Genomic DNA, 18,210 nt, shown 5'->3' on the forward strand with positions numbered 1-18,210 from the left:
AAAGCCAATAAAATCTTGTTTCAAAAAAATTAGATACTAAACCTTTACACCTGAACTTTCAACATAAACAAAATTCTCGTTTTAGTTTGCTCCTTCTTTCTCACTTCCACTTTCTCCCAGTTACATTGCTGCAGTGGATTTTTGATGTCATGTAATATCCTCACAGGAGCAACTGAGCAAGCATCTAATGGGGAGGAGAATGCGTGCGCTCTAAATCAAGGTCCTTTATTGTACCCAGGAGATGCTACTGAAATGTCTGCAAGGCCAGAGTACACAAAGCAGGGATCAAGCGTGAGAGCAGACCGAGAAGCATTAGCGTTTCAGTGGCCAGTTTGCATCTCTTATTTTCTTTTGGAGAAGGCACATTAATTTCCCCAGTGTTGTAACCTCAGGTGGAATTCCATGAATACAAAATTTATCCTATTTATATTTCCCACAGCTGTAAAACAGAAGCTGGATGATACTTACAATGCCTGACAGCCGGACCAGCAACCTTTGTCATTTGCTACCAGTCAGTTAATGTAGTCAGTGCTATGTTCTAAAAACAGTATCTTCTTCATTCTAGCCGTTAATTAGCAGTCTCATCTTATTTAATTTATGATATCTTAGTTGACTTTTGACATCAAAAATAAAATTGATTCTATCATGTTTCTTTAATGTGTTGGAGCCTTGATGAGTGAATTAACAATGTTTTAAATTAATAGCATTAGATTTTCTGCTTTGCTGCTCAGATTGTGAGAAATACTAAGGCATGAAGATTGTCCAAGAGGTTGACTAGGGGGCCAGTTCAATCTATATAATTACAATTCTATCTCTTTTTCCTCTACCTCTTTTTCCTCTACCTGTTTTTCCTGTACCTGTTTTATCCTGTACCTGTTTTTCCTCTACCTCTTTTTCCTCTAACTGTTTTTCCTGTACCCGTTTTTCCCTCTACCTGTTTTTTCTCTACCTCTTTTTCCTCTACCTGTTTTTTCTGTACCTCTTTTTCCTGTACCTGTTTTTTTCTACCTGTTTTTCCTGTACCTGTTTTTCCTCTACTTTTTTCCTGTACCTTTTTTTCCTGTACCTGTTTTTCCTCTACCTGTTTTTCCTCTACCTCTTTTTCCTGTACCTGTTTCTCCTCTACCTGTTTTTCCTCTACCTGATTTTCCTCTACCTGTTTTTCCTGTACCTGTTTTTCCTCTACCTGTTTTTCCTCTACCTGTTTTTCCTGTACCTCTTTTTCCTCTACCTCTTTTTCCTGTACCTGTTTTTCCTCTACCTCTTTTTCCTGTACCTGTTTTTCCTCTACCTGTTTCTCTTCTACCTGTTTTTCCTCTACCTCTTTTTCTGTACCTGTTTTTCCTCTACCTCTTTTTCCTGTACCTGTTTTTTCTACTTGTTTTTCCTGTACCTGTTTTTCCTGTAACTCTTTTTCCTCTACCTCTTTTTTTTTGAAAATAGATTTTTAAAAACAATGTATTCTGATTAACTTTCCATCCCCAGTTTTTCCCAATACTCCCTAACTCCTCTCCATCTAAATCCACACCTTATCTGTATCTCCTTAGAAAATAAACAGGCAAAAATCTGTTATTTCCCTTCCCCAGGGAGAGCCATGCATCCTCCATTGATCCCCCCTTGTTTCTTAACGTCTCTGAGTCTGAGGACTATAGCATGGTTATCCTTTCTTTAACAGCTAATATCCACTTGCAAGTGAGTTTATATCATGTTTGTCTTTCTGAGTCTGGGTTGCCTCACACAGGATGATTTTTTTCTAATGCAGAGACCAATAGATAAACACTAGGTAGAACTTGGGGAACCCCAGAGAAGAGGGAGTAAGGATTGTAGGAGTCAGGGACATCATGAAGACAACGCCCACAGAGTAACAAATAAGCAGGGCTCACAGGGGCCCATAGGGCTGAAACAACAATCACGAAGTCTGTATGGATCTGAACTAGGTCCTCTGCATGTATGTTATTATTATGTAGCTTGGTGTTCTTGTGGGACTCCAAACAGTGGAGGTAGGGGTATCTCTGACTCTTTTACCTGTTCTTAGGAACCTTTTTCTCCTATTGGGTTGTGTTATTCAGTCTTGATATAAGAGTTTATGCATAGTCTTATAACTTGTTATAAGTTCTTATAACTTTTTATTCCATGCTCAGTTACTATCCCTCCAATGCCTGCTCTTTTTTAAAGGAGAACAGGAAAGGAGAGGATCTAGAAGAGAAGGGAGGTGTGGGGAAACTAGGAGGAATGGAAGAAGGAAAAACTGTGATCAGGATGGATGTATGAGAGAAGAGTACTTTTTTTTTAAAAAAAAAGAAAATATTTTGCATTTTTGTGACAGTTGTGTAGCTTGGTCTTCTTGTGGGAATCCTAACAGCTGGAAAAGGAATAGTCTCCAACTCTTTTAATGGTTTTTGGGACCATACTCTTTGTAATGGGTTGCCTTGCCTAGCCTTAATACAAACAGAGGTTCACAGTCTTACTGCATCTTGATATGCCACGTTTTGTTGATATGATAGGAAGACTGCACTTTTCTGGATAGCAACAATGGATGAGTGGATGGGGTGGGGAGAGGAAAAGGGTAGGCAGTGAGGACAGGGAATAGGAGAAGAAGAGGGAGGGAAAACTGTAGCTGGGAAGTAAATTAAATAAAAATTTATTTTTAAAGAGGAAAAGAAACAAACAGACACTTAAGGGATAATAATAAAATAGAATAAGATAAAAAACAGTTGAAATGTACAAAAGAGCAAACAGAAGAAAAAGAGTCCAGGAAAAATGTACAGAGGCAAAGACACACATGTCCACACACACATAAGAGTCCCATAAAAACACAAATGGGAAGCCGAAATTTATGGGCAAAGGACCTGTAAGGCAAAACAAAAAAGTTTTCTAGCATAACATTATGAGAGAATGACCCCCCAAAGATGCCATTGATTGTTTTTTAGTGTGGATCATCTACCACTTAATATGGGACTCCACTGAAGAAAACTAAGTTTTCATATGCAAGTAGTTATCAATTGGAGAATAGCTTCTAGGTTAGGAATGGGTGCTTGTGTCCACTTCTCTTCTAAACTCTAGGAGCCCTTTTGGTGCACAACCATTTTCTGTGTGCACTGTCACAGTATCTATGAATTTACACATGTGTTAATTGTGCTGTGTTTCCAAAGCCTTTATTTCTTAGGGCTTTCCATACCCTCTGACTCTTACACTATGTCTGCCTCCTCTTTTTTTCCCCAGTTTTTGTGGTTTTATTTAAACACAAATAAAACGTGCACAAAAGCCATCTACTCGTTTTCTTGGCTGTGTAGCCTGGTGTTGGGATTGGTGACACTGATGGACATCTATGCTACTCTTTCTATAATGGCTTTTCAGTTCTGGGAGGAAACGTGAGCAATCTCACACAGTAAGATTTGTTGCACACATTGTGGGCCAGAAACTTCTGGAAGCTGCTAGGCAACATGTGCTTGGATTTCTTGTTGCTCCCATAATCAATGTTGGGCATTAGGATCTAGCCAGTGAATCTTCTCCACACTGTTGTAAATACCTCTGTGTTTCTGCCAGTGTTGCTTAAATTTTGACATATGGGTCTGACTGGAGTTGGATAAACTTCTTGGTATTCTTTTTGACAATCTTGGGCTTCACCAGAGGCTGGAAGGCAGCCATGAAGCCGTAGAAGAGATGGTAGCCAACTCACAGGTAGCACTGGGAAAGAAGGTTTCTGCCTCCTCTTTTAAAGAGTTCTCTGTGCCCCCAAGAAGGGGAATTTAATGAAGACATTCCATTTATGGCTGAGTGGTCCAAGGTTTCTCATTCTCATTACATTTTCTGACTGTGAGTATCTGTATTTGTTCCCATCTGCTACAACAGGAAGCTTCTCTGATGATGACTGATAAGGGCATAGGTCTATGAATATAGAAGATGTCATCAGAAATCATTTTATGGCTGTGTTGCTCTAGTAGAATGGCAGTCTTCTTTTTCTTAGGTATCTGGCCTATCTATTTTCAGGTTCTTGGTAAAGCATTGTGGGTATAGGTTCAGCCATGTAGAGAGGGCATTAACTCAAATCAGATCTTGGTTTGTTACTCCCATAAGCTTGTTTAACTCTGCACCAGTGAATCTTGCAAACAGGTCACCATTGTAGATTGAATGGTTTGTAGCTGGGTTGGTGTTTACTTTTATCTTTTGATAGTGTACTGTAGTAAGGAGGCCACTTGCTTATTTCTTAACTGCTCAGACTCCCAAAATAACCACACAGAAACTGGATTAATCAAATAACTGCTTGACCAATTAATTAAGCATATTGCTAGCTAGCTCTTACATATAGAATTAACCCATTACTGTTATGTTATATTTTACCATGAGGCTTATTATCCTCTTGAAGTAGCCTGGTGCTTCTAGGAGTACACGTGTCTCACTGTCATGAAAAGTCCTAAGTTATTAAAACATTTTAAATGTAATATTCTGAAGGTCTCTGAAAGATGTAAAGAATACCTATCTAACTGAAATGTATCTCTACATATCTAGAAAACCTAACATGACTAGAAGTTTGACTATTATAGAGGATTATCTATTAACCTATATTTCTGAATTATACATCACATTTTATGAGCTGCATAAACACAATACTTTAATGAAGCGCAGAAATATACATATAACAATATTGACCCTAAATTTGTATCAATAAACCAAGATAAATACTAATGCAAATCTCTATAGCATACCCCTTTAAAATGTAAACAAACATTTATAAACAATCATATGGGAAATTTGGACATAGTTCTCTCCAAATTGCTTCCTGCTTTTTGTTGGGTGAAGTATTTGGGGATGTTTTGGTGACCTCTTGGGGTATCATGATCCATCAAACCACATTAAACTGGAATGAATCCACAAGTTCTCATCCTCAATGGAAACAAAAGAAGAACCTCTTTCTGAAAGCAACATATTCTTAGACCAAAATTCTGAAATCAAGATACCTTTGATTTAGCTTAGCAGCTCATACAATGAAATGTTTCTCTATACTTAGCTCCTTCACAGTCAAAAATTCAGCATAAACAAAATAATATACATAATTTAGACTTTCTACATGTATTCCATCTTTACATGGCTTATTTTCCTTACTCTATTACTTTTTCTACAAGTTTTTTATTAATTTTATTATTTTTACTCCTTTAATCTATGAATATCTGTACTCTGCCTCTTTAAAGACTTTGTCAAACAATTTACTTCTTTTTATAACTGTCTATATTCATTTTCTTCTCTGTCCCAAGCCTAGGCATATTTATCCAACACTGTCACCCACTTAGAGGTCTTTTTCATCTGAATTTGTCTTTATTGTGTATCTGTAATTCCTTTATGACCAGGATGGCTTCTTAAAATGTTAAGTGCTCCTTATAAACCTAAGCACTTCTAAGTCTGCTTTGCCTTTTGGCTCCACCCAGTCCAACATGGTACAGCAGAGGTCTGTTTAGCTAGAGCCATATTCACAGCCCCATTTTCAAACAGAGGGTCTCTGTTGCCTTTAAGCAGGTTGTAGCACTTTGCTCACAAACCCCATTTAAATGCTCAGTCTTCTGAAAGAGACAGAGTTCATGCTGGCAGCATGGTCCAGGAAGCCACCATTTCAAAACTGCCTGCCTTTTATTCTGTTACTGCTGAATCAAGAAGACCTCTCTTAAAGGAGCTGCTGCATTCCACCAGCAAGTAGAGCCCATTTGAAAAAAAATATGCTAAACTTTGTTTTTTAGTATCTAGAATTCCTTTCCAATCCCTCTCAGGTTTTATGTGGATTTAGCTAGCTAGCACACATTGGAGTGCCAATTTTTGTAAGGAGGCTGCTTGTTCATTTCCTGACCACCAGACTCCTGAAATAATTGTGAAGAAAGCATATTATTTAAATCACTGATTGGCCAATTACTTACGAATATTGCTAGCTAGCTCTTACATCTAGAATTAACCCATCTCCATTATTTCATATTTTACTACAGGACTTGTGTCCTACCAGCAAGGTTTCAGCATGTCTATCTATGGCTGAGGCTCCATGGCTTTTCTCTGACTCTTCCTCCTTTCTTCCAGCATTCAGTTTATTTTTCCCTGCCTAGCTCTACTCTTTTTCCCTATCCAAGGCCAAAACAGTTTCTTTATTAACCAGTGGTATTCACAGCATACAGAGGGGAATCCCACATCAGTGTACAGAGTACCTTCCAGTGTCATTAATACTAATCCAAAAAGGCAAAGGCTCTAGGCAGGGTCTAGATCAATGAGTTGTGTAGGTGGTTGTTGTTTTCAGCACTAGGGCCTTACCATCAATTTGTAGAGAGCCACCAATAGCCTTGGCAACAACCTGGATTGGTTGGAAATTTTCCATGTTAACCATTTGGATGATTAAATATTACCATTCCCATTGTTGAAAGCTTCATTTGGTTATGAAAGATTTCCAGTTGTGATTTTGTCTCCATTGTTATTTTATGATTTCATTTAGATAAACTTCATATAAGTATATACTCTAAGAAGATTTTACTGTATTAGATTCCTTACTCTGTAAGTTGGCAAAGCATACAGTCTCACATGTGCCAGCTACAAAATTAAAAATGATCCATTCTCAACTTTACTATTTAAAACTAGGAAATATATTTTATAGTCTCCTATACACTAATATCTCATTTCATGAATTTAAGATGATCTTCTCACTGGTCTTGTTCTCCTCCTTTCTTTCTCTTCTACCTCTTTTCCTCTGCCTCCTCTTTTTTGTGTTTAGTAAGTATACTAATCTATCAGTTTAGTATACTATTAATAAGGAGTCATGTCTACCTTCATTAAAATCACAGGAGTAGGTACTGATCAACATTTTTCTTAAAACATTGAGCATATAAAACAGGAGAAAATATAGAGATTTTCTATTCTCATGGCCCACAGATACATTTTCAAGGAGCTTTAAAAATATAAGTGCCACCAGGCAGTGCTAGCATACAACTTTAATCCCAGCACTTGAAAGGCAGAGGCAGGCGGATCTCTGTGAGTTCTAGGCCAGCATGGTCTATAAGAGCTAGTTCCAAGACAGGCTACAAAGCAAAGCTACAGAGAAACCTTGTTTCAAAAACCATATATATATATATATATATATATGTGTGTGTGTGTGTGTGTGTGTGTGTGTGTGTGTGTATATATATATATATATTTGTGTGTGTGTATGTATGTATTATATATGTGTGTTATAGCTTGAGCTCCGTATAATACAATCAAAATAGGTGAAGGCTAGATTTAGACATGGTGTGTTTTTAAAACTTTCCAAACCATTCCAAATTCTGAGTTCCTTATAAACTTCTTGGTTATGAATAGTAGATTTGATCCAATGTCTGTTGTGTGTCAAATTTGACTGTCCTTATGAATAGTTATGTTTATGATTCAGTAATGATAAATCCATGGATTTAGATATGTTTCAAATTTGAAGTCTTTGCCTGCATTTCAACTTCTTTTTCCCTTTGTCTTTAAATTCTTCTAGGCCTTAAATTATAGGCACATGAAATTTGTATTTTTCCCATACCTCATTAGTTCTTACTCTTCCTATCTCTAGATTTCGTTCTAAGTAGTTCCTGCAGTTCTATGTCTGTTTTCTAATCTTTCTTCTTCAACTACTGATCCAACTTGTGCATTTTTCACTAAATATAGTTTTCAGTTCTAGAATTTTAATTTGAATATTTATTTTCAAATGTCAATAAATTTCAGAACCTATGTTTCTATGCATGAATAGCCACTTCAATATCCTTATCTATCTGTGTTGACTTAAATTATTTATACCTATTGTGAATCATATTTTCCTGTTTTCTTTTAATTCATGGTAATATTTTTCTTGAAAATAAGTTGTGAATTTTGCTTGGGTGTTGAATATTTATGTATTGCCATGACTGTCCTTGGGCATCATTTCTTGCCTGATGTATTTTATCACATATACCACATCTCACATATTTATTTAGTTCACCTTGTTTTATTTTAGACAACCTTGTATCGCAAACTGCCTCTTGGGCAGTTTTTGAAGTTGAAGAAGACATCTCACATGGCAAATCAGTTGCAGTCTTTATATTACTGAACAGAATAAAAGCACATTTTATTTTTATTTTTATTTTTTTTTATCAATTAACTCCACTAAATGAATGTATATTCTTATTTCAAAACTATGCCTCGGACTTTACCATTCTTGTCTTCTGATAACTTCACCTGAATTTATTGGTATCCTTATGTTTTTAGAACTTATTTTGTATATCTTTTTTTTTCTTTTTCTCATTTTTTTTATTCAAGATTTCCATCTCCTCCCCTCCTCCTCCCTCTTCCCTCCCCTCCCTTCCACCCATACCCCCACTCCACCCCTCTCCAAAGACAAAGAGCCATCAGGGTTCCCTTCACTATGTTAAGTCCAAGGTCCTCCCCGCTCCCCCTAAGTCCAGGAAGGTGAGCCACCAAACTGACAAGGCTCACAGTGAGCCCGTCCATGCTGTAGAGTTCATGTTCATTGCCATTGTCCTTGGTTTCTCAGTCCTCCTCCACCGTCAGCCACATTCAGAGAGTCCGGTTTGGTCCCCTGTTCCATCAGTCCCATTCCGACTGGACTTGGTGGTCTCCCGTTAGATCTGTCCCACCGTCTCGATGGGTAAAAGCACTCCTCGCGGTCCTGGCTTCCTTGCTCATGATCTCCCTCCTTTTGCTCCTCATCAGGACCTTGAGAGCTCAGTCTGGTGCTCCTATGTGGGGCTCTGTCATTTTCTCCATCCAATGCCAGGTGAAGGTTCTATGGTGATATGCAAGATATTCATGAGTATGACAATAGGATCTGGACATTTCTGGCACCCTCTCCTCAGCTGCCCAAGGAACTAGCTGGGGGTGTCTTCCTGGACACCTGGGAAAAAATATGAGTTGTTATATATTGAAGACTGGAGAGAAAATAGATTTTTTTCTTAGAAACCTTGAATATAATTGTTTTATATTCTTGTTTCATATTCTTGGCATAAAGGAAATCAGGGTGGAGCAAATGGGAGTTGAGCAACAGTGTAATGATGAAAATCATAATATATTTAGTCTGTTTTTCTCCTTTGTCTGGTTTTCATGCTAATCCACTTGGTGCAGAGAGGCACTTATGTTCCTTTAAAGTTCTGTGTGTGGATGCGATTGAAGGTATGTGGATATACTAAGTACCAGCTGATGTGGGTGAAATAGACATTTGAAGCTGGGATCAATTTTCAGGGTTGATTTATTGATTTATATTAAAATATTTTATATTACAAAGTGCATTACTTATTGGAAAGACCAGTATGTCTGAAACAGAAATGTGGGTCCACTCACTTTTTCTTGGTGGAATTAGAAGTAGTTGGCTGACTATCTGACACTGGGAGAAGATTACTGTAAATGATTCTGTGATGATATGGTAAATAAGTTGTCCTTCAGGAACAATGGAGAAATAAAATCACCAGAATACTGGAAAACTAAAAGTGCATTTTAAATTCACATTTTTCTAGTGTAAGAACCAAGTTGGACAAAAATACTCATGCTTGTTGTGTGGTAGAGTGTTAGAATTCACTTTTCATCCTATAAAATGTGACTTGCCAATTGATTTTTGTTCTGAGTAACTGAGTTCTATGAAACGGTATTCATGAATACTTAGAATTCCCTTTGTTAGTTTCGTTATTTTCATTTTTCATCATAATAGTTGAACTCAGTTTAATTTGCCTGCCTAAGTCAAAATGGACCTTTAATTCCTAAACTTAATATTTGAGATTTCAGGAAGGAACACTGTGACATGTCACCTCTGATGCTGGACCGTACGGGACAGCCTGCTGTGAGTACTGCAATCCAAGTTTATCCCCTCCTGCTGAATCTGTGTTTTGAATTATTTTTCCCGTCGATGTGTTAGTTCTTTTTTTCCAAGTTGAACCTTACTTTATTTTCTTTACTAAGGCCCATTCTGCTACTCCAGCATTTCCCACTTCAGTATCATCTGCAGAATGCATTAAGACCCTGTTTACTCCTTTGCTGAGGTCTCTGAGGCACAGAGCCTCATAGACCTGGGGTCAGTCTATGCATTTGCTTTTCTTCTTGCACCATACACTGCACTGGCTCATACAGAACTCTGCTCCACCTGCTAGAGGATTTCCCTAGGTGAGGAGTTTCTTACTCATTTCCTTAAGCCAAAACAGAAGTGGAAAATAGAAAATATGGTCATAATAATGAATTTCCTCTTTCCAACGTGGAGTAAAACAATCTATAAACATCTATGAATTATCTCCCGGTGCTTGTTCAGAAATGGGCTAAGCAGAATGGGGGGAGAAAATAGGAGGAAATCTTTGGTGCCTTCCCTTGAGTACCATACAATCTAAATAAGAGAAAACATCTCTCTCTCTCTCTCTCTCTCTCTCTCTCTCTCTCTCTCTCTCTCTCACACACACACACACACACACACACACACACACATATACATACATACATACATATATAATATATATCGTGTTTAGGTATGGAGATCCTGAAAGATATACAATCAGATGAGACTCTGTGCACATGCACACACATACACACACACACATTATACATATTGTGTACAGGAATGGAGATCCTGGCAGATATACAACCAGCTGAGACTCTGTGTGTGGGAGAGGGGACTTGTGTGTTAGCAGACCAGCTTAATGAATCCTGAGGTCTATACCAGCTTAAGTTAATCCTAAAGTCATTAACAAAATCACATAACATATGACCTGAGGTTATAACCACAACTATTCAGTGGTTTTCTAATGGCTTTACACACACACACACACACACACACACACACACACACACACACACACACACCCCACAGATTTTTTTTTAAATTCAAAGCCATGGTATATGAGGTCATGTAAGAGAAAACTATCTACCTTGAATTCCATTACTGACCAATGCTAAAGATTACTTTTCACACTAAATCTCACTTCGTTTAGAAGCAGCAAGTCCTGATCTCAATGCTGGTGGGCTAGATTTCTGGTCCTGTATATCCAGGGCTGCCTCTCCAGAAAATAAGGAAGCATGTAGGAGACTTCCACATTTGAATCTTCAAATGTCAGGGCTTTATTTTCTGAAAAATTTTCTTGATGGTTTAGGTTTCAAATTTTCTTGGAGATCAGAAATGAGGGGTAATTACAGACAAATACATCAAGTTCATTAAATTACATAAATAATAAAATGCTTTTTCAAATCCAATGTCAGGGTTAAAATACACTTTTCTCTTAAAATATAGCCTCATTCCCAGGGAATCAACATTTTTCCTTAATGAGAGTAAATTTAACCTTTTCAATGATATTAATTAATATACTCTAGTGAATTCGAGGTTTTTACATCCCACACAAATGCTTTTCCTTGACAAATTAAAGTTGGTTCATGAAATATTTTTGGCCAGCTAAATCTGATGACCTCTCTGCTCTCTAAATTTCATACCACAGATTTCAGAAACAGAGATCAATGAAAAGTACATCCTACATTCCAACAAGCAAAAGTAGCAAGGAGCTTTACTTGTGGCTGATAAAGAACATGTTGGCTAATTAGAAAATGACCACTTGAGCACTGTAACACATGGAGTCATTTCTGGACCTACGTTGTGTATATGAGTGACTTTTATTATTATCTGGTAAATTGAATCCACATTCATCAAGCCTCTGAACATCAGCTCTACTTTGCTAGAGATCTTTGTTTAATCTCTTTACTTCTTTGGTGAGCTGAGCTGCTTGCTTCCCATTCCTAGTAAAAAGGACTATCGGGAAAGAATGGAGAAAAGAACTTCATGAATAATTTCAAAAGTAAAGGTAGGTTTATTTCATATGATAATACAGTAACAGTGCTGTAAGAGACTACTGTGAACAGTTATGTACCAAAATTGGATAACCTAGGAGAAAGAAAGAAATTCCTAGACATAGATAACTACTAAGACTAAATCATGATCAGGATGTCTTAAACAGATTAAAAATGACTGCAAGACTGGTCAATAACTGAAAGTTTTCCATCAAAGAAAAGCACATCAACTTAAATTAGGAGAAAATCTAAGTATTTCCACTAAATCCTGGAACAAGACAAGTTGCCCACTCTCTCCATATTCATTCAATATAGTGCTTGAAGTCTTAGCTAGACCTACAGGCAACCTAAAGAGATTGAAGAGATGTAAATAGAAAGGGAAGAAGTCCAAGCATTTTCATTTGCAGATAATATAACGGTGTATATATAAGTGACCCAAAAACTTCTGTCTAAAATTCTCCTGAAGGGTAAAAGAACCAATAAAATTATACCATTCATGATATCATAATATACTGCAGAGCTATAGTAATTAATAACAAACAGCATGGTATTGGCAAAAAAGATATATTTATCACCAGAATACAACTAAAGACTGAGACACAATCCCACATATTTATAAACACCTGATTTTTGATAAAGAAGCCAGAAATACATAATATAAGCAGACAGCATCTTCATCAAATGTTCCTGGTCAAATTGGATGGCTGCATATAGAGGATCGAAATAGATACATATTTATCATCCTGCATAAAACTATATAACTCCAAATGAATCAAAGACCTCAACATAAGATCAGCAACATTGAATCTTATAAAGAGAAAGTGGGAGATAGCCTTGAATTCAGTGGGACAGAAGACTTTCTGAATAGAAAACAGCACCAAAGGTCAGCAATTAATAAATGGGACCTCATGAAACTGAAAAGCTTCTGTAAGACAAAGGACACCATCATTCAGACAAAGAGGCAGTTTATGGAATGACAAAAGATTTTACCAACCACACACCTGATAGAGGCATAATGTCTAAAATATATAAAGAACTCAAAAACCTTGACATGAAAAAGAAACAATTCAATTTTTAAAAATTGGTAGAGTTCAACAATAGAAAATACTCAAAAGGGGAAACTCAAATGGTTGAAAAACACTTTAAGAAATGTCCAACATCCTTAACCACCAGGGAAATGCAAGTAAAAATGACTTTGAGATGCTATCTCACACCTATCAGAATTGCTAAGATCTATAGTACAAATAACAACTCATGCTGAAGAGAGTGTAAGAAAAAGGCAACACTCATCCATTGCTGATGGGACCTGTGCAGTCATTGGAAATGAGTATGACAGCTTTTCAGGAATCTTAGAGTCAATTTGCCTTAAGATCCAGCTATGCCTGTCTTAGGTATATACCCAAAGGACTCTCCATCCTACCTTAGGATACTGGATCACCCTGTTCATTGTTCTGTTTACAATAGCCAGAAATAGGAAACAAATTTGGTGTCCCTCAATAAATTTGAAAAATGTGGAACATTTACACAATGGAATATTACTCAACTGAAAAAGAAATTATGAAATTTTTAGACAAATCAGTGAAACTAAAAAAAAAAAATCCAGGAGGTAATCCAAACCCCAAAAGACAAAAATGTATTTTTTTCTTTTCTTTTTTCCTTTTTTTTATTGATTTTTCTCTGTGTAATAGCTTGGCTGTCCTGAAACTAGCTCTTGTAGACCAGGCTGGCCTCAAACTCAAAGAGATTTATCTGATTCTGCCTCCCAAGTGCTGGGATTGAAGGTATGCACCACCACTGCCCAGCCCAGCATGTATTTTTCTTATATGTGGATGTTATCTGTTAAGTCATTGATCAGCAGGCTACAATCTGTAGAGCTATACAGGTTAGATAGAGAGTAAGGATTAGTGTGGAGGAATGGGTCTTCTAGGAAGGGGAAATAGAATAGATATTTATGAATGGATGAGGGTTGGTTGGGGTGTCTTGCGGGCAACTGAAACAAGAGGATCAAAGAAGGAGGGCAAGAGAAGAAGGCAGTGACAAAGGGAATATGGGGAAAAAGACTAAAACTAAAGGCCATTTTGGGGGGCAGTATGGAAACCTAATACAGTAGCAGCTTCCTAAAATGTGTACATATCTGAAGGCATTCTATGTGAAATCACCAAATAACAGAGGAGACATAGTCCCAGTTGGATATCTCTGTTCACCAAATGAAGCTTCTAGTACCAGGAACAGGTTACATCTAATTGAATTGTTGACCAAACAGGCCACACAAGAATCCCCATTAACCCAGGTTATTGTCAAGGCTATTGGTTGTTTTCTACAAAACTTATAGTAAGATCTGTTTATTGAAGACAAAATATACACAATTCATTGAACACGGAAATGTCGAGCTGGTGTCTGCATAATGCATTCACCTGTGGTGTTCATGGTACTGGAAAGTACTCTTCATGCTACCAAAGGAGAAATGCAAACACCAATTCACCTACAAACTCTGCTATCTACAGTGGTGTCCTGCCTGTAATATTCTGGTGATATAGTGGCAAAAGCTTGTGGGAATAACCAATGAATATCTGGTTCGAGTTAAGGCCAATTCCATGAGTCAATTCATACCCAATACTGCCTGGGTAGCCAAAAGCTTGAGACTAGGTAGGCCAGGGACCTAGGGGAAAACCAAAGACTACCATTCACTAAAAGAATGTAGCCATAAAATGACTCCTAATGACATTCTGTTATGCTCATATTCAGTACCCTGACTGCCATCAAGTGAAGTCTTCTCCTGAATCAGATGGGAACTGAAACAGAGATCCACAGTCTGACATCATCCAGAGAGTGGGAGACCTTGGAAACTCATCACCAAAAGGAATGTATCATCCCTCCCCTCAGGGTTCATGGAACTCTGTGGAAGAGAAGGCAAGAAGAGGGTAAGATGCAGAGAAGATTGAGGACACTAAGAAATCAAGGCTTTCTAGAAACAACAGGGCCAGTACACAGATGAACTCATAAAACCTGTGGCATCATACACAGGGCCTGGGTAGGTCTGCACCAGACAAGTGTTAAAGCTGAGAGGAGAAGCAGACATGCCTCGATCCCTAGCTCAGTAGCCGCCTCCAGCTAATGGCCATTTGTAAAGGAAATCTTGGTTTTCTCCAGGGAGTCTCACTGGGTATACAGACTCTTCTTAATTGTAGGCCCATGCTAAGTAGTAGATGAGAAACATTAATCAAACTCAAAGGCATCTTTAAAAGTTCTTTATCCTATGACATTTTGTCAGGGCCTATTTTTTTCTTTTTAATGTTGCAAGTCCTTTGCTTATGTATTATGGTAAGAGAGTTCTATTTCACTTGGTTTGTATGTTGATTTGATTGTTTCTTTAAATAGTTCTGGTTGGCCTGGAATTCCCTATGTATACTCTAGACTAGGCTAGGCTGGGACCCAGAGAGATCCACTTGACTCTGTCTGCCAAGTGCTGGAATTATAGGGAGGATCTGTTATAATGAGGTGATTCTTAATGCTACTATTTTTTCCGACCTGTAAAACTCATCCCATGAGAGAACTCTAATTATTTCCAAGTGGGCACCTAACATGTAGATGGACAGATATGGGTAATCACTATATAAACAGGCCTCGGCTAATCTCAGTGATATGATAAAATGGGAAAAATCTAGCCACATTTGTGATTTGGAAAATCTGAAGCAGTCAGGCTGGGGAAGAACTACTTGGAATTTTACTTTTCAGAAAGGTTTTTATATCTTAGGCTCCAGTAACTTTGTTTCAGAACTCATTAAGCATCCATTGATTCTTGCATTCCTGAAAATGTTTCCAGAGACACGATTCCAGCTCCTACTCTACCACTAGCCTTTGAAAACTTTACAAGAGTCGTGAAATAGCGTTTGGCTATTTCTGTGTTCCTGACCTTTCGTTCACATGGACAGGCATCACTAATAAATTAAAAGAGCGCATCTGGAAAAGGTCTGGGAGGTTATCTTACGGGAATCCCTCCTTCAGTGAGATGTTTTTCCAGCCTTAGCCTGAGCACTTCCAGGGACTTGGCTTTCTCTATCTTCTCAGGGAATTTTTTGCAAGTTGAAGATATTTTTCTTGTATTATTCTAAATTATTCCCTTTTAATAATAGCACTGACCTACTGGTCTTAGTAATTTTATCTTACAGAAATGGATTGATCACAGGGCAAACTTTTAAATTTCCACAATAATTCAAATGACTTAGTAATTAAAACAAATGATTTGAATACTGGTTACTACAACTATTGCCTTCAAGGAAATAAAGTGTTATGTATTATTTAAATTTTGTTTTCTTATTTCTATTCATATGCTTAATCAGTCAGTTAAATTAATTAACTTTTTAGCTATATCAGAATCAACTTAAGCCCTTTCACATACTAGTCAAATGCTTTCCTTTTGACACACTTTCCAGTCCCAGAAATTATTTCAGAATTTCAGTTTCTGAAATAAAACTTCAAAGGAAACAGTAGAATTATAATTTCAAATAGTGAAGGATAACAGGGATGAACAGAGGAGCAGGAGCTTGGTTAGAATTGGGAGCTATGGGAAGACTTCACCAAGAAAGTGGCATACCGGCCAGTTAAGGGCTAACCTTGGGTAAAGCATCACCAACGTTGCTCACCTTGTGAAAGTGCAAGGCATGGGGCTGGAGGAAACGTGAAAGACAAGTGTAGAGTGTAGGAAGGTTTCCTTTTGAGCAACAGCATAATACTGCTGTCTGTAGATGCTGTAGCTTGGCCAGCCATCTGTATTTTAGACTAGAGTTACTTAGTTCTCAGAGCTCCCTGACTTCATTTTGGTATTCTGCTATGCCCTTAATATTTCTCACAGAATCTCCTCTTATTCCTCAGTATCTGTTGCAAAGAGCCTTTGAATATCAAACCACACTAAGTGTTATAAAGATAGAACGGTAATAGTAAAACTCAGTTTTGAAATTCTCCCATTTGATAACTCCAAGTCTTCCTCTCTAGCTTCCACATATTGAATGATACTGTTGAGCCAGTAACATCATTGCAGTTGAGTTTTGCTTTAATGATGAAACTGGCTACCAATTTTAATTATGGATTAAAATAAACTACTGGTAATTAAGAGTTCCTGTTGCTGTCTAAATACGACATATTACCAAATTCATCCATTGAGGGCTTGGTTCCAAGTTTATGGTTCTATTTCTAGAAGTGCTAGGAATTTTCAGGAGGTGGGGCTTAGCTGGAGTAAGTATGCCAGCAAAGGCATAATCTTAGATCTATTTTACCCTGAGCCTTTCAAATCTCTAACTTCTTTTCTTCCTACTTCTACATTTCTTTTGCCTTCTCATTCCTCCATGAACTTTCTGCCTTGTTATGGGACTGAAGTTAGTGTAATCAACTAATCAGTGACTGAGCAAAACATCTGAAGTTGTGAATTAAATGATCTCACCCCAGATTTGCATTGTTTCTGGCAGCTATTCATCATAGAGATGAAATACCTGACAAATCCTGTTCCCCTATTCTGTAACTAGGCTTCTGAGTTCAAATAAGAAGTACCAACTATGTTCAGTCTTCTAATTTTTTATAAAGCTATGTGAAATAGTTTGAATTATAATACCATTGTTTGACTAAATGTATATTTATACTCAATCAAATGAAACGAGAGGGACTAGTGTTTTTTCTTGATTTACAAGATACTCTTCATAGTGATTTATTTTGAGACAGATCTCATTCTGCAATCCCTGATGGCCTAGAACTTGAGTGAATTCTCCTGAAAGCCCTAAAACTGCAGTGATTATAAGTGAGAACTGCCATAGCCAGATAAGATACTCTTAAATTATGCTCACTGTAATACAAAACTTTACAAGCTGAAATAAATCTAACAATGATGTTATAATTTAACACTAACAGATTCATTAAAAAATTACAACTGTTTAAACATAGCATTTACTACCTTAATTAAGTAGTAATGTGCTCTACTATAGTTTATTTTACTGAAATATCCTTGCTTTTTCATTCTGAACACATCATACTCTGTATTTTCTTTGTATTATATCCTCCGCATGTTTATTGTACATCAGTTTATTACTACATACACATTCTCTTATATTATCTTTCATATTTATTTTCAAATTGGAAATTATTTTGAGAGTCACTTTTGCGGATGTTGCTTTTAGGGAGCATGACAATCTTAATTTTTTTATTCACCTCTGGAAAATTTTTCATCCATTTATATTTAATATTGTTTAAAAAATTGGTTTTGGTTAACCTGATATATCTTAAATATGTATATTAATACACATTATGTAGATAGCAACATCAGGCTTCTAGAAAATGAACACATTCTTAGGATATATAATTATCTTTTAAAACAATGACCATATCCATTTTAATGTCTCATTTGTCCTCTTGTAAATTATCTAAATATGTGCAAAA

At 37.0% G+C, this 18,210-nt stretch overlaps 1 pseudogene; it reads right to left on the minus strand.

Annotated features, from left to right (window-relative positions):
• Window positions 1-3,269: 3,269 nt before the first annotated feature.
• Window positions 3,270-3,648, minus strand: LOC119810581 (annotated as a pseudogene).
• Window positions 3,649-18,210: the final 14,562 nt, after the last annotated feature.

This window comes from Arvicola amphibius, chromosome 3 (genome assembly GCF_903992535.2).
Source record: "Arvicola amphibius chromosome 3, mArvAmp1.2, whole genome shotgun sequence".
In the NCBI taxonomy this organism is placed as follows: domain Eukaryota; kingdom Metazoa; phylum Chordata; class Mammalia; order Rodentia; family Cricetidae; genus Arvicola; species Arvicola amphibius.